Raw genomic sequence first — 24220 nt, 5'->3', positions numbered from 1 at the left:
AATTGAAGGGTTATAGTAGTAGGCTTGATTTTGCCTAGTCCTAGTTTTTGGTAAATGGACAAAGGCATGAGATTGACACTTGCTGTTAAGTCACATCGAGTTTATCTAAATAATTGCTTGCCTAACGTGCAAGATATAGTAAAACTACCTAGGTCCTTAAGTTTAAGAGGTAACCTTCTTGGAATATAGCACTACAATTCTCTATTAAGGCCATTGTTTCATAATTCTCAAGTTTCCTCCTCTCAGACACGATTTCTTTCATCAACTTTGCATAACTATGAATACGCGTTAATGCATCGATAAAAGGGATAGTTCTATGAAATTTCCTCAAGTTTTATAAAAACTTAGAGAATTGCTTATCTAACTATTGAGGATTACTTATTTCACCAACTACCATTTTACCACTTTTGAGATTTATTGCTTCATACATATCCCTTCCTTCCCTTTTAGAGGTTGTTTTAAAGTTAATTGACAAATTTTCTTGCGAGAGGTTGGTAAGAGCATTTATGATTCTTTCCTTAAGATCTTTATGGCTTTGCGTTATGATAGATTGATTTTGGATGAAAGTAGCCATTAAATTTTTTAATGAGGTTTATATGGTTGCAATGGCGGTTGGTATGGATTATTGGGATGAAAAACAGAGCCTTGTAGAACATGACAAGTGCTGGTTTGGCTGTTTAGCCTTAGTGCATCTATCTTTTCAAAAAGCATTGTTAGTTGGGCTTTTAAGACATTAATTTCATTTTCCTTATATCTTTCATCATTTCTTCTCAAAATGGTTTCTTCAAACTCCTATTGATACTCATTAAGGGCCCTTTTTTTACAACAGATTATATGATTCTTCGTCAATTTTATCCAACAAAGTTCCCCTCGGGTCAGCATTTATGGTTGACCTAATTTGTGTTCTTACTCCATTGTAAAAAGTTTGAATCTTAGGCCATTTTTCTAACCGATGATATGGACATTTCCTTATCATTCTCTTATATCATTCACAAGCATCATACAATGATTCTATCTCCATTCTGTGAAATGATAGAATTTCATTTCTCATTTTTGCTATTTTAGCAAAAAGATAGAATTTCTCTAAGAATTTCCTAGCTAGTTCTTTCTAAAAGGTAATGGATCTAGATGGCATGGAATCAAGCCAACTCCTAGCTCTATTCCTTACAGAAAATGGGAAGAATCGTAATCTAATGACATCATCAATAATGCCATTATTCTTGAAAGCATTGCAAATTTCTAGGAAATGTCTTTTATGGGCATTTAGATCATCATCATCTTCTCCTTCAAATTGGACTAAATTTTGAATCAGTTAGATGATTATAAGGTATATTTGAAAATGGTCCATTTGAATAATAGGCTTCCTAATGCTAGAGTAGATACCATCAATCGATGGTGAAATGTAATCCTTAAGAGTTTTATGATGGCTCTCCATGACTCCTACTTTTCAAATTCAAAGCATAGAAAGAATTATACCAATACGTACAAAAGAGATTATTCACTAAAAGATGAAACAAATAAACAAAAGAGAAAGAGAGTTGTCTGAGGGTTAGAAAGCTTAGTCAATATTAGTCCGAAGCTTTAGGAGACAATCCTTGGCATTAATGCTAGAAAACTTGATAACAAAATTCTGCAAGTGCACCAATTGCTTCAAGTAGACAAGTGTAAGTAGAGTGTCAAAGTCCCACAAGGATTACCCAGTGTAGACTTGCATTGATTACTAAGTCTTGCTTCCTTTGCCTAAACCAATCTCATGAAAAGATTAGAAAATTTTATAAAGAAAATCAATAACAAATGCTTAGGGTTTCTAACTTCATTTGGTTATTTTTACTTAGGATAGTGCCTTTTCTTTGGTTTAACTTATTTTCAATGACTTGTTAATTAGGAACACTTAATTATCTACTAGATTATTTGTAAGTCATGTAAACCTATTATTACTAATCGTTTACCACGATAGATAAGATAATTAATAATAACGCCTTAAGATTAAGTTTCTTTAAATGATTACACATGACTAATAGATATAGTGGTCATTACCCTAGCTCTCACCTAAGAGTCATCTATTCTACTAATTCATATGTCATTTTCTTTTTGGTTTGGATTCCTAAATTCCTATGTTTAGTTCAGTAAGACTCCCTTAAAATTCCCTCGTAAGGTTGATTAAAGTTACTAATCTCTTAATTAATTCCCTTAGTCCATATTTCAAAATTCTTATGTCTAGTTCATTAAGAATCCCCTTAATTCCCTCTTAAGGTTTATTAAAGTTACCATCTATCACATTTATAAGGTGAATTAAAAAGGACCTTTAATGACAAAGAAAATGAACTAACTTATTTAAGTTTACATTTTTTTTTACCAAAGAGAATATATTTTACCAAAGCTACTTGACCAAATTCCATTAAAAATCCCAGCTAAAATTATTCAGATACTCATATGTTTATTATGAACAGAATTTAAAGAGTGAAATAAAATAAAGAACATGCTGAAAATTAAAATGAAAGAACTTTTAACCTTAATTTCGAAATCACCTTAGAATTAAGTTAGGCTTGGTCAACAAAGTAGCTAGATTTAGAAGATAAAAAATCAGGTAAAAATCTTATCACTTTGCCAACTTTAGTAAAATTTAATGAAGCTCTAACGGTGGATCAAAAGTGCATAAAAAAATAAATAAATAGAATTTTATTAATAGAAAATCAAAAGAGTGCTAAGAAGAATTAGTAAGGAGGTTGAGTTAAAAAGCTTTCTCCAAACTAACTCTTTTTTTTAAAGAGCATAAGTCTAAATGGAAAGTTATCAAAGTTAAAGATCGAAATAGTGAATGATCTAAACAATTAATTGTAGAAAAAAAAAATAGAATTTTTATGGAACTTAAAACTACCCGAATGGAAGTTCAAAGCTAACTTTTTCTACACAAGAAAGCTAAAAGGAAACTTCTTGGAAAAATTCAAAATAATATAAACTAATATCCTACAAACAATAAAGAACAAAGAAGAGAAGGCTTGCTTCAAGAGCTAGATTGGCTGGCTATTTAGAGCCAAAAGGAAGGGGAGTTTTAACTTGAGTCTTCCACCTTTAAAATTTAGAATTCAAGTTTTAAATTCACTTGATCACTTAACCAAATTTCAAGCTGATTTTTATCCAATTTCTAGCTTGAATTTTGAGTGAAAATTAACTCCTTCAAGGTTCAAAGTGGTCGCCCAATGCTAAGATGAATTTGTCATGAAATGCGTCCAAGTGCTTTCTTGAATTCAAATTGCAAAAACTTGAATTTTCCATCTCTAATTTTTAAACCATTTTAGGTGAAATTGCCCCCCATTATTTGCATGATTTTGTACATTTCGTCTAAAGAAAATTAGCTTAAAAATCATCCAAAACTTGGTTTGAAATTTAAACTCTCTAAGATTTGAGTTTAGGCTTCAAACATAGTTGATTAGATGAGGACTCTTTCCGTTTGAATTTTTTGATATCTCTTGCAACTTCTCCAAATTTCAAACCCTCTTCAACATCTCTAATTCGGATAGCCCACCTCTTGCATGGATTTTGCATGAACTTGTCCAAAAATTTGCTAAAAGGTGATGATTTTGCATGCATGCATCTTCAAGCAACATGACCTTTCTTTGAATTAAGTTATTTCAAGTCTTGATAAACGATAAGTCAATGTTGAAAAAATTTGTATCTCACAGTCTTCCTCATATTCTGATGCTAAGGTAGTCAAATTTCGGTTAGAAGTTGACCTTTGTGCATGGCTTGCATGAAGTTCTGAATTTTAGCCTTATGTTCCTACACAAATTAAAAAAAATAAATTCACAAAATTTCAAATTATTTACAAAAGAAGAAATTCTAATAAAAATGGGGTAAAATGAATTATTTTATTTCAAAACTATGCAAAAATCATACAAATTAGGGCTTAAAAATGCTATATGAAAAATAGTTGTCGAGAGAATTTATGAGCACATTGAAATGCTCTTGTGTTAGCTAAATTTGCATTGAAAACATTTTTGAACTTCATGCATATATTGAGGGGAAGAATTTTCAAAGTTCATATTCATTTTTTATACCCTTCTCATTTACACTTAAATGTTTTCAACAAGGACATAAAGACAACTTAAGTTAGAGGGAGTTTTCAAGAAATTTCAAATGTAATACCCTCATGTTTTTGTCATATCAAAAAAAGGGGAGATTGTTAGCCTTGACTTACATCATGTTTCGATTGAAAAAAATCATATGTTATCCTAAACTAAACATCAAGCATCTAAAATTGTCTTAAATGCATTTTTAATCCCCTAAGGTTACATATTTGTTTGAAAAGCCATGTATTGTTAGAAAACGTCTTATCAATTTTCAAACAATGTAGATTCAGTTAAGAATACTAGATCAAACATGCCTTGAAATGTCATTCGAATTTAGGAACAACGTAAAGAAGATATAACTGATGAGAAGCACCTCATGACATAACTCAAGATTCAATCCTAAAGAAGCTCAAGTCGATCAAAAGGTTGAAAAAGTGCAAAACTTGAAGATTATAAAACCATAATCAACCTTAAAGTGTCTATAGTCAATCCTATTCCAGAAAGCTCAAGAAAATAAAGTTTTGAATAGATATAGTCAACCTTGACAAGTCAAAAGCATGGAAGAGTTAACTTTACACAGACATAGTTGAATATAAATGAGGCATAGTCAACTATAGTAGCTCAGATTTGTAAAAAAATTACTCTCTTAGGTGAATGATTAAGTACAGAAAGGTTATACTCGACTATGGAGTCCCGATTTGAGAAATTTGAAGAACATAGTCGATCTTAGGAGATTTGTAGTCAACCTCAAGCTTTAACACTATCATAGTTGATTAAAACTTGTGTTTAACAGCTCTAAACTTCACCCTAGCTATAAATAGTCACATTTAAGGCATTTGGAAGGAAGAGAAAACCTCAGCGAAAACTTCACACCATAAAGAAATCTCCAAAAGCCTATCTTCACTCTCTAACATCATTTTAGTCTTGCTTCATATGAGTTGATTTTTCTTCTTTTACTGCACCTAAGCTAAAATCTCTAGCATCCAACCTTTGTAAGGCAAAATTTTTGCTATTATTCCTTTGTACACACATCCTATAAAGGTTATAGCTTAACCTTGAAAAGCTATTTGTGATGTAGTTGAGCCTTTAAAAACCATTGTTGGTAGGTTATCTCTTAGTACCATTAAAAAGCAAGAATCTCCTTATGGATTGTGTAAAATTTATTGCTTAATCCTACGAAAAAGTTGTTGTAAGGTTTATTGATTGATCCCATTAAAAAGCAAGAATCCCCTTATGGATTGCGTGAGGGTTATTGCTATGTCCTGTTAAAAAGCAAAAATCCTTGATAATGGATTGAAATTCCTTGGTTATCAAAGAAATGAATGTAGGTGTCAAAAAAGTTGAACCACTATATATTCTGTGTCTTCTTTTAATTTTTTGCATTGTTATTTATTGCAAACATTTTCCATGGGAAAATAGTTTTTATATTGATTCATTGTCCTACATTAGTAAAATATTTTTTCTTTTACTTTTCATAGTTAGCATTTAACTGAGGAAAAATATTTTACTTTGGTATATTATTTTTATGTTTAGTAATTTATTATTGAAAACTTGTTTTTGATACTAAGAGATATTTTTTGGTGAAAAATATTTGATTTTTGTATTTGGATTTTTAAAGAAATTTTTAATACACCAATTCACCCCCTCTTGGTATATTCCACTTTGAGACTTCTACAATAACACAATGTAATGTGCTTTACTTCATTTCGAAATGATATGTGGATGAAAATATTGTTATAAAAGTCTAAATTTTATGTGAGCATGATATAGCCAGATGTAGGGGTAGGATACTGCATACTTATAAAGCCAGATGTATTATATAGCCTTGGCATAAGGTGGATGAACCAGTGTCCCAAGTAATAGACCTAGCTATGGGGGTAAGATACGACACATGTATATAACCTTGAGTTGGGGGAAAGGTACTAGTGTCTCAATTAATAGAGCTAGATGTGGCGACAAGACACCATACACCTATATAGCCTTGAGGTATGGCGGTTGTACCAATCTTCCACGTGTTCTCAATGATATGATCTACTTCTTTATTATGTAAGAACTTGATATGGTTATATATAAATGTTGGCTGATATTGTCCTTGTAAGGAATGATGATGTGATGGGATGTTCAAATTACGTGTTCATGTGTGAATGGTTACTAGAGAACTAGTGAATATGAATGTTAGAATAGAACTTATAAATCTTAATGTGATGGATAATACCCACAGTTTAGGTTGTACGCAAGATAGGTATTGTTACTCAATGTGATAGTGATGGTGCCCAGGATATGGAATCTTTCATTTTCTCCTTACAAATGTTTCATATTTGGAGCTATAAACTCATTTATCCAATTGTTTACATAACTTGGATTTGAAATGTATTCATGAGAAATGATTTGAAATAATATTATTTGAACATTTGAAATGAACTATAATCATGTTTATTAAACTTATGTTGTTTTTGTGTAGTATTAATTATTGCAAAAACTCTTTCCTTTAGCTTGTCCCCTTCCTATATTTACTTATGGACTTTTTGTGATCACATTTTAGTTTCCTTTTTTTTTCTTTGCAGTTCAGTGAATGGCTATATAGTAGTTTTTGTCACAAAAATATGATATGTTCCTTTGGCAACCATTTGCAACCTAGAGGGTCAAGTCATGTTTGATTAATGACGTGGTCTTTATTTTCTTGTTTATAAATTATTGAATATATTCTGACTGTGAAGCAAATGGATGGCATTCTACTTGTATGGATTTATACAAATGTGAGATGATGGCTTAAGAGCCCATGTGAGCATGAAAGAGTGCATTTAAATGTTGACATGAAATATATGGTATATAAAAATTATTAATGAGTAGTTTGCCACATTTTACAATGAAATGTTCCATAATTGTGTTGACACCCATGTTTGTATGAATAGATGTGGTGGATGACCAGTCCACACATGATGTTTGAAAGGCTTACTTGGGCTTACTAAGCCATACCAATGTAAGTCTTTGTGTTGATCACGAGCCCATAGAAATTGATTATGACAAAATTGGTATCAGAACCAAGTTTGCTAAAGTCTTAGGTTGTCATTGGTTGTTAGAGGAATGTTTGGAATGGTATGTAGGAATCTTGTTCTTATTTTGTGTACCGAGGCATAAACCGAAAATGGGAGACCTATGTATAATTTCTTGTTTGTCTACTAAAGTCATGTTTAAGTGTTATGTCTAAAATTGCTTAGAGTCAATAAAATTAAGTCTTATGCACTATCATTATCCTTGTCTAGGTGAGATACGCTACCTAAGACATGAGCCAGTGTTAAAGGTTTAGTAGAGCTAGATGCTTCCATCCAAAATACCGTAAGACCACATACATCTATTACTAGAGACCATGGTCAACATGGTAGAGCCACCAAGTCAAGAAGCACTGATATCCCCACTATGGATCAAGCAGAGGAACAAGCTCCCGAGGTAGAGATACTACTTGCAACTTAAGGTGTGACATTAAAAGACCTAGCTATCGATTTACAAGGAGTTAATTAAACTATGGAGTTGATTTCTTAAGAGATATTAGAACAGACGCGACAAGGTGAGGGCTCCATCACCTATAGTTAAGGCGATCAACAGTAGTTTATGTTGATTAGGATGATACCAAAGGTTTGGTTACCAGATTTCAAGAAGCTGAAGCCTCCGTCTTTCTAAGAATCAGACGTATCAGCTAATGCGTAAAAGTGTTTAAATGATATAGAAAGAATTTGTAGAGCACTCAGTTGCATCAATACTCAAATGGTGGAGTTAGCTAGTTTCAAGTTGAGTAAGGCAGCTCAATAGTGATGTAGTTCTATGCTCAAGGTTAGATCTGCAAACACTTCTCCAATGACGTGGAAGAAGTTCAGCTCGCATTGTTCTATAGATTTTTACTGATTAGTGTATGAAAGCCTATAGCTCGTGAGTTTGAGCTTTTGATTCAGACACATAATATTACCATGTTAGAGTACATATCAGATTTACAAAGTTGTCTTAATGTGCTTCTTACTTGGTGACTATAGAGGAGATGCGAACTCAGAGGTTTGTGAATGGATTATTGTGACCTCTATATAGAGCCGTAATACCATCAAAGTTCACTAGCTACTCTAAAGTAGTGCACTGTGCATAAAGACTTAAGATAAGGGATCATGCGGACTAAAAAGGTTGAGGTAGGCCTAATAGGGTGAGGATTGAAGGCCACTTTGCCGTAGGGATTCCTCTTTAAACTATCAAAACCAGCAGAAAGGTACCCAATAATCTTATTAGGGGAGTGGTTTTGGTGATAATGATACCAGATGTGATAAGAGTGATGGTAGACCTCTTCAAAACAACCTTTAGGGCATGAGCGTTAGTGTCACAACCTAGTTCTAGGAGGTTATGACCTATGCAAGGACCTAGGTGGGTATGGCCCAATAGGTCAAAGCAAGCTTTAATCCACATGTGTGGGTTTGTCATCCACCACATTAATATAATATTCATACATTATAATGCATACATCAGCAATCACATAAGCACCATCACACAATTATGGAACTTCTTATCATAAAGTGCAGAATTATTTTCATTTAATAACAACATTCATATAGCATATAAGTCTGTGGTTCGGCACACATTTTGTGCCATTATCACCATGGTCCTTTCACTAAAGTATCAATATTTATATGCACCATTTCTAGGGATGTAACACAATAATCCATAATCACGAAATAAACACATGTATTGCAGTACTTATTTACATTGCTAATATCAGCATTTAATATAAACAGTTTAAGACTCAACTTAAAGCATTGCATAGTGTGGTGATACTAGTGGTTGGAAAGAGGCATTACCACACTTACTCGATATGAGTTAAACTACCACAAGGCCATTAACCAAGCGAGTCGTTGGTTTATAAAACAAAAATAAGGGAAACTATTTTGTGAGTCACAAAGACTCCGTAAATGGATACGAGAATGGGACAAGCCGAGAAGAAAAGTTTTTGCACAAATCATCAATCATAAACATGCCTTTTTGGATAATCATAACATTTCTCGAGATTGTTGTAAATCAAATAGCATTACTTTGTATCAAATATCACATTTCATAAACTCATTTATGAAAGAAAAGATTGAACATTTGTGAAAGCCACTTTATGAAAAACAACGTTGGGTATGCGACCAACAATCACCTTTTGTTCGACCAGTTGCATGGTTGATCGAGAGTAGCTATGACAAGCCAATCTATGGCGCTATAATGGTAGATCTTCTCATGCTCGTCAGCCACTTAGTGTTAGGCTTTACACTTCTAATTAAGGGAATTAAGTTGTGCCTTTAGCATCAACTGTAAAATTTGGTTTAAATGGTAAGCGCTAGATCTTGAAAACTAGTATTAGAGTAAGGTCGCGGGTTCAAATCCTAGGGTTGTTAATGGGGGGTGGGAGATATTGTTAGCTTTAAAATGATTATAGCATTGATTATGACGAAATGATCAAATTTGCTTGAACATTATTTGAATGATCCTTGACAAATTGTTGAAATGATTTAGCTCTCATACATTTGTTCTTACATGATTCAAAGCTTAATTATTTTAGTTGTGTGAATTCTTGAAGTTATTGAATTATCACACTTGTTCTACAAATGTTTACAAGCTTGAATGACTTAATTGTATGAGTGTTAAATTTGCTTAAAAGAGTTATATTTATGATCCCTTTAAGATTTTGAAGTTGCAAGATAGGTTCTCAAATGGTGAAGTTTATCTCAAAGCATTCAAAACTTATCAATCTAAACTACACCAAGCTTGATTTAAGTCAAGAAACTTAGTCATCACTCAACATTTGATCACAAGGAAGATATGACCAAAGTTACATGCTAAAGTGTCAAGGAATCTTGAAGAAACAAAGCTTCAACTGATCCTATAGCAAGGCAAGTCAATCTTATGGAAAAACAAGCAAGAATAGACAAGGAAACTTAAAAAAAAGATAGCCATAGTTGACCCTATATGCTCCACAGTTGACCTTGAGGCAGAACACTTGCAAATTTAAAGAATTAAGAAGCCATAGTCAAGTACACCAAGCTATACTTCAAAAATACAATCTCTTTGGAAGTGGGTCAACTATAGAACTTTCATACTAGACTTTAGATGATTATTAGTTACAAAATTCAAAAAGAAAATTGCTAGTTTCTTACTTTAATCATCTCTAATGGCTCTAAGTTTTCTTCAATTATAAAAAAGACCATTTGGAAGCATTTCAAGTTGAAAAAGAAGAAAGAAAAAGGCCAAACTCTTAAAGATCAGAGTGTTGACAGAAAATGAAAGAAACCAAGCCCTCTTAAGCTAAAATTTCTTTGTGCTTTCACTCCCATCTTTAGAGCCTATCGTAATACCCAATGTTAGGCATTCTTCCTCCATTGTACCCATTTAGCAAAATCTACCTTTCAATTGTATTCTTGCTATTCTTGTAAAGGTTCTAACTTAGCTTTGGAAAATTAGTGCAAGGGTTATCGCTTGATCCCACGAAAAAGTCACTTTGAGGGTTATCGCTTTATCCCATTAAAAAGCAAGAATCCTTTTAATTGATTGGAAATTCGTTAGTGAGCCAAAGGAGTGGATGTAGGAATTTGAGAAAGCTGAACCGCCATAAAATTCTTATGGCTTGATTTACTTTTATGCTTTATGATTTATTGTAGAAATTCTACTTTAAAAAAATCACTTTGATTTTAATACAAGTAGGAAATCCATTTTGAAAAAGGTTTGATTTTACCTAATGTCTTCATTTTATCATTGCCTAGTTTTGTTATACTTAATTTGAAGAAAAACCATATCATAAAGTGCTTGTAATGTGATTCATATTTTAATATCTTAGTTTGGATTCTTTTTAGGCCTTTCTTTATTGTCAATACATTTTTACTATTGGAAATATTTTTCTTGTGTTACACTTGTTTGATTCGTACTTGAAAAACATTAAAAGTATTTCAAAAATAATCATTTGCTTACATTTAATTGAGTAGTTTTGAAAAATATTTACATCTTCATCATAACTATCTTCGAAACTTTTTTTGCATCTTTTGGAAACAATTTTCTAACCAAAAGGCGATTGCTCAGTGGAGTCGACTACAAGGTTTTCAAATTTCCTTAAAATGAGTTCTTCACAAACATAGTTTACTAGAAACCTTTAATAGACAACTAAAACAACATTTTCTAATTCCTTAAGTTTAAAGTAAATTTTTAGAAGTCTAATTCACCCCCCTCTTGGACAATGTTGTTGGTTATTCATTAGCTTAATGTTTTTGACAATTGGTATTAGAGCTTTTGTCTCAAGTAGTATTAAAGTCTATACCTTTTTATTGACTATGCCTTTCAACTACTAATCTAGCTTTGCTTGTAATTATGTTCCCCTTTTCATCCATTTTTTTTCTAAACGCCTATTTTTCTCCCACAATAGGATAATCATTAGGCCTAGGAACTAATTACCACACTTGACTTTTTTCAAATTCGTTTAATTCTTCTTGCATAGCCAGAATAAAAAAAGCATCTTTTAATGCCTCATTTATAGCTTTTGGTTCAATGTGGGAAATAAAAGCAACATAATCACATACATTTTTATTTGAGCTTCAAGTTCTTACCCCTAGTTGAGGATCTCCAATAATTTTGCTTTAATCTTCATACCTCATTTCTCTTGGATGAGTTGATTCTTTTTCTTCTATAATGTCATTAACTTCTTCTTTCAGCTCTTGGATTTGATCTTGATCTTCTTTGTTCTCACTATCAAGATCAAGTTCCTCCACCTCTTCTTGAAGAATTTCTATTTCATCATTAACAACAATTTTCTTTCCTGGAGAAGGGTTAACATCATCAAATAAAACATGTATGGATTCTTCCACAATCAAGGTCCTTTTGTTAAAAACCCTATATGCTTTTGAATTCATTGAATAACCAAGAAAAATTGCTTTATCACTTTTTGCATCAAATTTACTAAGTTAGCTTTGCCATTATTTAAAACATAACATTTACACACAAAAAGATTAAACTAACCAATATTTGGTTTCTTTCATCTATATAACTCATAAGGTGTCTTTTTAAGTATTCATCTAATCATGGCTTTATTTATTATATAGCATGCAGTGTTTATGGCTTTAGCCCAAAAATACCAAGGTAAGTTATTCTCACATAACATAGTCCTAGCCATTTCTTCTAGTGTTCTGTTTTTCCTCTCTACCACTCCATTCTAAGTTGGAGTTCTAAGTGCTGAAAAAGTATGATTGTATCCATTTTCATTGCAAAGGTTTTCGAAGCCTAAGTTTTCAAACTCTTTACCATGATCAATTTTAATATTGGAAATTGTATAACCTTTTTCTTTTTCTATTCTTTTGCAAAAATTTGTAAAGATTTTGAAGGCTACACTTTTCTGTGCTAATAAAAATACCTAAGTAAAACTAGTGAAGTAATCAACAATCACAAATCCATATGATTTCCCTCATAAGCTTATTGTTCTAGTGGATCCAAATAAATCTATATGCAGTAATTGCAATAGCCTAGTATTTGTGACTTCATGCTTGGTTCTGAATGATGTTCTTCAATGTTTACCTTTTGCACATGCATCACATAATCTGTCATTCTCATAACTATTCTTATGTAGTCTTTTTCCTAAATTTAATGATGACAGTTTGGATAATACATGCATATTAGCATGTCCTAACTTTTTATGCCATATCTAGCTCTCTTAATTCTTACTTTCCATGAAACAAATACTGTCTATGGACAAGTTATCAAGGTAAAGAACATATACATTACCTTTTCTATTTCCTACAAACATGATTTATTTTTCTTAATATTTACAACATAGCAATATAATGTTTCAAAGATGACTCTAAAGCCTTTCTCACACAACTAACTTTCACTCCAAAAATTATATCTAAGACCATTTATAAATAATACATTTTCAATGTGGAAAAAAAAGTTTTTACCAATAGTATCAACTCATTTAACGTGACCTTTTGAATTGTCACTAAAGGTTACTTTTCCTTTTTTTTAGTCTTATTTGTTTGAAATTTTCTTTACTTCCTGTCATGTAACTTGAGCAACCACTATCTAAATTCCACATTCCTTCATACTCAAAAATATATTTCATTTTCAGAGCTAATTAACTTCAATCTATTTTGTCATGCCAAAACAAGAATAAAGCTAACACAAGCCTTGGTTTACATCTTCCTTTGATCTTCATGGTGCCTTTGATTTTCGTTTTGGATTGCATAATTCCATTCCTAATCTAATATATTTTCTAATTACAATTGAATTTAGAAACCTTGAGTTACATTCAAGGGGAATAAGATAAGGAGAGAATTTTACAAATCCAAAGAATAAGAAATAAGGTAAGGTGCGTAAACCCTATTTAAAAAGTTTCATAAAAATAATTAATTAACCAAACCATCCACAATATATTTTTCTATTAAGTTCAACCTTTGAGATTTTTCTTCATACTCAAAAATATGTTTCATTTTCAAAGCTTATTAAGTTCAATCAATTTTTTCAAGTCAAAACAAGCATAAAGCTAACACAATCGTTGGCTTGCATACTCCTTTGATCTTCATGGTGCCTTGGATTTCCATTTTGGATTACAAAAAATTCTTTTCCTGATCTAATCCTATTTTTTAATTACAGCTGAATTTAGAAACCTTGAGTTACATTTGTGGGGAATGAAATGAGGATATAATTTTAAAAATTCAAAAAATAAAAGATAAGGTAGGGTGCATTTCATTATAAGAGTAAACATGTTTTATGTAATTATGGCCTTGTTTCATTCAAAAATTGTCATTCAATATTTGAAAATCATAGTTTGAATAATTTGATATCCTACAATATAAAAGATGGTTTGGAAAACTTATTTTTGTAATCGTTCACTAAAAAGATTAATGTAATTAATAAATTCAGTCAATTCAAATCTCATTTGAATTTATTCTAAATTAGTAAGTTTATTTTAATTAAACTATTTTAATTAGAATCCTAAACCATTTATGAAACTTAACTAATTTAGAAATCCATCCTAAACAAATTTGGAAGGTTTTATGATAATTTGACACGCTAAATATTTTAGGAAAGTTACCAAATTTGTCTTAACATTTTAGGAAACTTTCCATATTTGGTTTTAATCTAATTGGGAAACTTCCTAAATGGGTTTTACACATATTTAGCAATTACCCTTATTAGATTGACTCAAAGAATGTGAAGTTCCAATTGAACGAGGCTTGTTAATAGAACTTTGGAAAGCTTAAGAGTTGTCTTTCTTCCACTCCTGTAGTTAGCCTACTATAAGGTGTAGGTGGATATACGGTTTTTTGTGATGCCTTATATGCTGGTTTGGGTTGTGTGTTGATGTAACATGGCAAAGTCATAATTTATGCCTTTAGACAATTGAAAAAGCATGAGCAAAACTATCTTACTCATGACTTAGGAACAGTTACAATTGTGTTTGCACTAGTCAGGGATAAGATTCCATTTGGGTTAGAGTGTACAGATTGACTAAGTCCATAGATTTCTTACCCGTTAAGGTCATTTATGGGGTGACACAATATGTGAGGTTTTATATTAAGGAGATAGTGGGATTACACTTAGTTCTAATTACCATAGTCTCAAATAGAGGCACTCAGTTCATTAGTGATTTTAGGGTAAATTCCAAAATCCTTTGGAAACTAAGCTTAATTGTAGCATTGGTTTTCAACCTAAGACTGAGGGACTGTTTAAGAGGACTATACAGATCATGGGGGATATGTAACGGGCTTCTATTGTTGATTTTGGAGTTACTAGGGCTCAACACATACCTTTAATGGAGCTTGCTTACAATGATAATTATCAAGATAGCATTGAGATAGTGCCTTATGAGGCACTTTATAGGGGTAAGTGTAGATCACTTATTACTTAGTTTGAGGCTGATGAACAAAAAACCCTTGGATTAGAGATGGTTCAAGAAGCCACTAATAAGATACGATTGATTTTAAATAAGTTGTTGACAACTCAAACTTGACAAAAGTCGTACGTCGACCATACACGTTGAGATTTAGAGTTTGAGGTGGGAGACCATCTATTCTTGAATGTTTTGCCTACAAAAGGGATTATGCGATTTGGTAAGAAGGGCAAGTTGAGCCCTAGATATATTGGACCGTTGCCTTACACTATTGGTGCATTGTTCTTTGCTAAAGCCTTGAATGCCTTAGAGGGTATCATAAATCTGATGCCTTTGTCAATCTATCAGAAGTTCGCATTGAGGGAAATCAAGCCAACCATAGTGACACTATAGCTTGTTGATCACTCTCACACTTATCCTTGAGGGATCATGGAGGGTATTTTAGTACAGGTGGACAAATTCATTTTCTTAGTTAACTTCATTATTCTTGATGTGGAAAAGGATCATGAGGTATCAATCATATTTTGGAGACACTTTCTATGAATAATAAGAGCTTTAATTGACGTGAAGAAAAGGAAGTTCACTTTGAAAGTTCAAGACCAGTAGGCAATGTTTAATATTTTTAAACTATAAAGTTCCCTAGTGAACATGTTGAATGCTTTAGAGTGAGTATTGTCAATAATGTCATCCATGAGGTGCCTGAGGATAGTTATCCCAATGATCCTTCGGAGGCATGATTAGTTGCTAGCTCTAAGAAAGATGATGTTCATTTTAAGGAGTACATGAACTATTTAGATGCGCCATCTTTTGTCTTGAGGACACCATTTAAATCCTTTGATCTTTCTACTTCTTCTTCTTCAACAAAGCCATCCATTGAGGTGCCATCCACAGTGGACCTTAAACCACTACCTTCACATTTAAGGGATGCATTCTTTGGCGTTTCATCATCTCTTTCGATTATCATTTCTTCTGGTTTGTCCAACTTGCAAGAAGATAAACATTTAAAAGTACTAAAAGAGCATAAAAGAGCCACATGATGGATTATTGCTAACATTAAACTCAACCACATTATGAAGGAGGTGGTTAAAAAGGAGATTATCAAATGGTTGCATGTTGGTATCATTTACTCCCTTTCGGATAGCCATTTGGTGAGCCCTACTAATGTGTTTTGAAGAAAAGAGGAATGATCGTGGTAGCCAACTCTAACAATGAGCTTATTCCCACAAGGACAGTGACTGGTTGAAAGGTATGTATGGATTATTGGAAGCTTAGCAAACCTACAAGGAAAGATCATTTCCCTCTGCCATTTATTGATTAGATGCTAGATAGATTGGATGGTAAGGAGTTTTATGGTTTCTTGGATGAATATTCTAAGTACAATCAAACAATATCTATTGATGATCAAGAAAAGACTTATTCATAAGTAAAAAAGAGTTAAAATATCCAAACTACATGAAGAGATCAACCACAATCCTAGAAAAGGCTATTTAGTTCATCATATTCTCAGTAAACATCATCCACAAGGAATAAACCATAAATGTAGTAAAAAAAATTGAAAAAAAAAATTAGAGAGAGAAATAAATTTTTACAGCTTTTTAAGCTTTTATCTTCTTTGTTCTCTCTTCTTTTCTTCTTTTGTTATGATTTCTTTTCCTCAGAAAAGCTCTTTTGCTTCCAATCCCTTAAACCTAGTCAAAATGGCCCATCCATATCCCTCTTTTAAAGCCCTAGAGTAAAAAATCAAGAAATGCAGATTTAAAAAACCCCAAGTTGGCCTTGTGGTGCCAAACTTACTGACTTGTGTGGGGCACATATACCATCGGCTATTTGAACTGCTTAATGTAGAACTACTACAGTTTGGCTAATTTTAATGCAATTTTGAGCATCTTCTAATTAGAAATTGGTAGAGTTATAAACATGAAAACTTTAGCTTTTCCTCTTGGCGTTCCAATGGTTGAATAATAACAATGATTGGACTTCAGTATCTTGACTTCTACCTAAAATATCACATCAGGTTAGGTGAAGTTTGCACTTGGCCGACTTATACAATTCCTTGTCACTTGAACCTTTCTCTTTCGAGGACACTAAAACATAAAACTAAATCATCCATAGCTAAAACTAGGCATCGTTACCACATAAATGAATAAAATAACTTGAAAGAAACTAACTTAATCACGCGTTAACTAATGAAAGAAAAATGAAGAACACTACTTAAAACTTTGCCTAAACTCAAAGACTTAACCATTTTATGACTCAAAACATGGCAAGATAACTCTATATAATAAAGTTACCATCCTCATTCATTGAATTCTAAGCACTTCATTTCATTATGCAAGACTAAGTAGAAATCCCTTTGATATAAATTTTGTTTGAAAGTGAGTTAAGAAGCCTGCCATGTTATTAGAATGGTTAATTAGTTAAAGGAATAAAAGAACTAAGGACCAAGTGAAAGCATAAAACTATTAATTGATTAACATGACGCCTTAATCAGTTAAGGATATTTAGGATGCTACATGAGTGCAAAATAGAAGCCTTTTAATCTATTAAAGGAAAAGAGTTAGCTACTTAAAGGTCAAAGTTAAAGAGCCAAGAAGCTCTAAAATTCAAATTAAAAATATTGATGACCATCCAAGAAGCCAAATGAAGAGATTCAAAATTGAAGAATTCTTAATCAATTAGAGCCTATTTCAATCAGTTAAGGTTGAAGAAAGAGAAACCTTAATTATTAAAGGGATGTCAAATTAGTTGAAAACAGGCTGGTGAAGAATGCTACTTGAAAATAGAAACTTTTTTATCAATTAAGGATGCAATTAACTGCTTAACACAGGGAAACAGTTCACTAAACAGAAAAAGATTAATCGCTTAAAGCTAGTCTGTAATCAGTTAATAGAACACTATTAGCATATTTGAATTTAAGCGCTAGATGACAAAATAACAACTAGAAAATAGTTTGTAATGGCTAGATTCCATCTCTAATGGTCAAAGTTGTTTTCTTCAAGTATTTAAGGCATCTCCAATAATCATAAATGTAAGAAAGGAGTTCTAAAGTGTTTAAAAGAGCTAGAAGAGCAAATACCTTTTCGTTTACACTCATATTCCATTCTTATCTTTTTAAAACTGTTTGAGCTGAAGTTTGTACAACTTAGACTAGTAGGTGATCATCTGTACCTTTTTGTATCTTCTATTTCTTGTTTACTCATAGTATGCAAGACACTTAACTGGTAGTCTAAGCTAAGGGTTCTTATGATTTCTTGGAAAAAGGTTGGAGCTTGGGTTAGAAGCTCACCTTGTAAAAGCTTGGTGGAAGCAATAAATTCCACTAGTTTTAGTGAAGTTGGATTAAAAATCTTTGATTGGAAATAGCAAGGTAGTGGATGTAGGTTAGGTGGACTAAACCACTATAAATATTGTGTTTTATCCATATTTCTTAACCTTTCTTTACTTTGTGTTCACTAACCTTCGCAAGTTCTCAACCATCCATCCTAAACCTTTTAAACAGTTGTGAAATTTTTAGATTTACCTTCAAAATGATTTTAAAGTGTTATTCACCTCCTCTAATGCTCTTTTTAGGACCGACAAGTGATATCAGAGCTTAACCTTTGAAATTTAGCCTTAACATCTTAAAGTGTAAATCTAATGGCTAGTTTGAGTTCTAATGTTGTAGAGGATTAATGAACAAATGGGCCTCCTCTGTTTAATGGAACAAACTACCAATTTTGGAGAACTAAGACCTCTATCTACATGAAAACTGTTGATTATGGAAATGTGGGATGTCATCACTAGAGATGTTTATGTTCCTATAAACTGATCCTGTAACTAGTGGGAAAACTCTTGAAACTAAATATGAGTGGACTGAAGCTGAAATGAGAAAAGTGCAAATAAACTTCAAAGCCATAAACACTTTCCATTGAGTTCAACAATGTTTGTACTTGTACAATAACTAAAGAAATATGAGAGAAGCTGAAGATCATTCATGAAAGGATTTCACAAGTTAAGGAGTCCAAGATTACACTTCTCACACACAGCTATGACGTTTTCAAGATGGAAACAAGAGAAGACATCACAACCAAGTATGATCAGTTAACTAACATTGTCAACAAGCTTAAGCAACTTGGGAAAAAATTCTTCAAGATGAAGTGGTAAAAAGGTTGCTCATAAGCTTACCAAAGATTTGAAAGCCAAAGGTAACAATAATTAGAAAAGCCAAAAATCTTAATGCCATTACCCTTGATGAAATTTGTGTGTCACTTCTTACCCATGAGTTAGAAATAAATAAATAAATAAGGAAAAGAAAAAGGAACCTAAAGCCAACTTTTCTTCAATGGAAAAAGAAGAAGAACATGAGGTAGTTACTGATTTATCTAATGTTTCATATAATGAATTTCAAGATGAATATGATTGTTTATATGTTGAATTTGAAAAGTAAGCTTTTAGTATAATTTTTTGAAATATAAAGCTTTATCTTTAGATTGAAATGGGAAAAATTAAATGTGATTTCAAATTTGTTTTTAACCAGAGAAATGTTTTTCAAATTGAGTTGGAGTATTCCAAAATAGATTTTGAATCTTTGATGTTGAAACTAAAGAGCAAATATAGGGCTTTGCAAAAGGCATGGGATAGGAATGTTGCTCTCAAAGCATCAATAGAAGAGAGCTCAAAATTGAAGTTGAACAAAGAAGAAAATCCAAAAAGAAATGTTGTTTCTAGAATGAAAAATGACGCATCTTCATTCCATTGTTATATTTGTGGCAAGAGAGATTATCTCTCTTATGATTGTTATCATAATGTTAATAACCTCCCCAAAACCAAGATGGTTTGGGTGCCTAAAAGTTCTTATATGTTTACTAACCCTCAAAGATCCATCAAAGTATAGGTACCTTTGATAAAAAAATGAAAAATTATTTTATTGGTGGAACAAGAGAAAAAGGAACAATATTTGAAAGCTCAACCAAAGGAGAGGGAACCTTAGTACTTGGATAGTAGCTGTTTAAAGCACATGAGTAGAAATGAAAATTTGTTTGTCAAGCCTGAAAGAAAGAAAAGTGATAGTGTCTTTTTTGGTTACAACTCTAAAAGTACCATCCAAGGAATTGGAACCATTGGTAACACTTCTCAAACTCAAATCAAGTATGTTTTATTTGTTGAAAGTCTAAAGCATAACTTGTTAAGTGTTAGTCAATTTTGTGATAAAGGATTTAGAATATGCTTTGATTCTCATGTATACCATGTGATTGACATTGACACCAACAAATTTGTATTCATTGGCATAAGATTTGAAAATGTTTAATTGGTTTTTCTTGATGAAATTAATATTCAAAATGAGTCGTATCTTGTGGTGAATGATGTGTATGATAGTTGGTTATGGAATAGGAGACTAAGACATGCTAGCATGCAAAACATTTCAAAGCATTTAAGAAATTTTTTGGTTATTGAGCTTTCAAAGATTTACTTTTAAAATGATAAAATTTGTTGTGCATGCCAATTTGGAAAACAAGCTATAGCTTCTTCCAAATGAAAGAAAGTGATTTCAACTTCTAGACCACTTGAACTATTGCATGTTGATTTGTTTGGACCTATCAATGTTGTTAGTCTAGGAGGCAAGTCATATGGCTTTGTTATTGTTGACTATTCTAGGTATACGTGAATATATTTTCTAACTCAAATAGATAATGCATTACCCACTTTTGCTAATCATTGCAAAAAGGTTCAAAATGAAAAAGGGCTTACCATTGTTAATGTTAGAAGTGACCATGGTGGTGAATTTGAAACATTTTGCAATGAAAATGGTTTTGATCATAATTTTTCAACTCTTAGAACTCCATAACAAAATAAAGATTTAGAGAGAAAAAATAGGACTTTGAAGGAAATAATAAGAACAATGCCTTGTGAAAACAATTTGCTAAAATATTTTTGGGTTGAAGTTTTAAATACAACCTTTTTTTTTTTCAAAAAAAAAATTTCTACTAGACCTACGATTTCAAAAACTCCTTATGAGCCTTACAAAGGAAGAAAAACAAATATTTCAGACTTTAGGAGTTTTGGATACAAAAGCTTTGTTTTAAATAATGAAAAACACACCTTGGGAAAATTTGATGCTAAAAACGATAAAGGTATCTTCTTAGGTTATGGACTAAATTCTAAAGCCTATAGAAAGTTTAACAAAAGATCTCTAGTTATAAAAAAGTATATTCATGTTCTTTTTGATGTGATTAATGCCATACCAAGAATAGTAGTGCATGATGTGATGATGCAGATGAAATTGAGAAGAGAATGAAAAGAATGAGCTTGGAGAACAAGGAAAATAATGAAAACAAGTATGAGGAAAGAAATGAAGTAGAACCACCATTAAAGGACTTGAAAAAAACTGAAAATTAGCACAATGATCTTCTTAAAAGCTAGAGATTTGCAAGAAATCATCCTCAAGAGCAAATCATTGGAGATCCCTCGAAAGGTGTCAAAACTAGAAAAAGACTAAAGGAAGCTTGTGAACATACGACATTCATTTCACAAGTAGAATCCAACAACTTTTAGGAAGCTAAAAAAGAAAAAAGTTGGATGACTACATTGCAAGAAGAACTTGGCCACTTTGAAAAAAACAATGTTTAGACATTAGTTCCAAGGCCAGGCAACCATCCTACCATCGGTACCAAGTAGGCATTTGTGAAATCCCACCTTAAGTAAGAGGATAAGTTAGGAAATCCTTAGGTGAGCATATAGATTGCATATTTTGAACATTAAACTTAGTTTCAACCTTCAAAAGATTTTACTAATACTTTTGATTGTCTATCACTTTTGAAGTAGAAAATTTTTTAAGTCCAGAAAGGATCAAAATATGTGATTTTTACAAAAAAAACTTTGTGAAATAAAAAAATGACGGTAATGATTCCTTTGATTTTTATATGACTAAAAATGTTTTTTCCATAATTTTGGGAAAACATTTACTATGGCAAATTGGACCTGCAAATTTAATTTTAGTTAAACTTTTTCAATTTTGTTCTTGAAACCAAAATTTAAGTTTTTATTTTTTTGGATTTTTATTTTTTTATATTTTTATTAAATCCAAATGGGGAGTTACTTGCTTGTTTGCATTAGCTAGGTTGGTTTTTATAAGTAATCTGCCTTAGAAACTGCATTTTGTCTTAAATATATCAATATATTTAGCCCAGAAAGGGTTTTTGATTAACATGTATTGATACATTTTTCCCAAAACCAAATATATCGATACATTTTGTCTATTTTAGAAAAATAAAAAGGGTAAAAACGTATTTTCACACTCTAGCTTATAAATATACTTCATTTTTTAGGGTTGGCAACCTTCAATCACATTTGCAAGGTAAAACCCCAACTCTTAAGCTCATCCAACTCATGTTTAACTGAAATATTCATTTTTGATGATTAAATGATGTGGTTTTCAGTTGTTATGAAAAAAGTGACATTTTTAAGGTTTGAAAAATTTAAATATTGATTTCAAGTTTCTAAGAATATGATTTTTTGGCCTAGATTTTCTATTGATGATTAAATCTTAAAGGCTTTGTGATTTTCTTAAGTATTTAAGCTCACTTAAGGTAAGGATGAAAGAGCTATGGGTTTTTAAGCATGGGTTTTAGCTAAAAAATTAGTTTAGTTAAAAGCAAGTAGTTTTGAAAGTACCTAGAATGATTATTACAGGATTTTATTTTAGGAAATGATTGTGATGATTGTTGTATGATATGAAAACTTGAAAACTCCACGGATAATGTCAAAATGGAGTTATGATTAGAGTTTGGAATAGAATTTCTAATTAGGTGAGTGGATACACCTTTTCAAGTATTTAATATGTAAAGTTCGCATGATTTTTATGGAAATGGTTGTTTAAGCATGTTAAAAGCTTATTTCCATAAATGGTTTATTAAAGGATTTGAACTACAAGGTTTCATGAAGTATTCAAGGAAATGTTCAAATTACTTGATTTGATAATGATTGGGATGTGTTACGCAATGATTTTCAAATTGTTTACAAATCTACTATGCAGGTAAATATGTACTATGTACTAGTTTTGAACAAGGGAGGCAAGCCTTTTTATGTTTGTAGTCCACTCGATTACTTCGTCCTTCGGGCTGGTGTATGTGTAACACCCCATACCCTCGTATAAAAACCAATATGACCTTATCGACAAGACGAAGGGTCAATTGATGTAAATTTAAGTGCCAAAGGGTGGTGACGGGTGGACAAAATAGTTTGAAATAAAATATTTTGCATGCGAGAAAATAGTAATTAAATAATAATACTTTTATCAAAAATGAATTAGTAAGTTAAAAGGTGATTCGAAAGTGAACAGAGACAAAGTGAGACATTTGGGGACCCAAGGAGACAAGTGGAGAATTTTGAAATAAAATAATATTAAAATATTAATACTGTATCTATTGTTGCAATTAGTCATAAAGGAAGATTATATGACTAATCTTAGTGGGCGAGAAAAAGTAAGAAAGAATTTGAAAGAAAAATGATGTTAGTGGGGCCTGTGTGTCTTTATTAAATAAAGTAAGAGTGAATAAGTAAATATTTAAATACTATGGTGATATCTTGGTGAAGTGCAACTTTCATATTTTGATTGTACACATATAAAGGAAGAAAGATAGAAGGCAATGGAAATAAAGGATTGATGGGAGGACCCAATTAAAAGGAATAAGAAGTTCAGCGGTGGAATTGTTAACAATGAAAAGTTAAGAGAATATTTGATGAATGTATTTGTATTAAGGAAAGCAAGATGAAATTCGAGTAGGTTACAAAGTTAAATGCAAGAGGAAATGAAATGGTGTGGAAAAACCATGGGTTGGCAAGATAGCTCATGGTATTCAAAGAAAAAGGTGTAATCATTACACTAAATTCATTTAACATATATGTATAAATAATAAATAAATAAATAAAAATAATTATATTAGTAAACAAAGATTAAGTGGGACGATGCTTAAAGTAATGCCATAAATAAAAAGAATGAGAATTAATGCATGCTGAAGCTAACCGTAAAAGGTGGCATTAGTAACAAAGACTTAAGAAGAAAATTTGCATGCAAAGGTTAGTGTTTTATCTAAACCACCTAGGAATTAACGGTAGTCCTCATTGGCCACCAATTTACATGAAAAAAGGTTCCATTTTTACATGCTTTCTTAGGGATTAACGGCAGCCCTTATTGGCTGCCACTTTGCATGCAAAAAGTGCATGCTTATCTTGACTTCATTGGTATTAACGTCAAGGAAGCGAAATACTTTTTGCAAGACTTTTTCTAATTCTT

General features: G+C 31.8%; 1 non-coding gene across 1 annotated transcript; it reads left to right on the top strand.

Moving 5' to 3' along the window:
• Positions 1 to 947: 947 nt before the first annotated feature.
• On the top strand, positions 948 to 1054 carry LOC149526440 (small nucleolar RNA R71). Its single transcript, XR_016352010.1, has one exon. It is a non-coding gene; the product is annotated as a small nucleolar RNA R71 (small nucleolar RNA).
• The last annotated feature ends 23166 nt before the right edge of the window (positions 1055 to 24220 follow it).

Source organism: Theobroma umbraticum, unplaced genomic scaffold (assembly GCF_002168275.2).
Source record: "Theobroma umbraticum cultivar Fairchild unplaced genomic scaffold, ASM216827v3 scaffold_239.1, whole genome shotgun sequence".
Taxonomy (NCBI): domain Eukaryota; kingdom Viridiplantae; phylum Streptophyta; class Magnoliopsida; order Malvales; family Malvaceae; genus Theobroma; species Theobroma umbraticum.
Note: the sequence above shows the minus strand (reverse complement) of the source record. Positions and strands in the feature narration are given on the sequence as shown.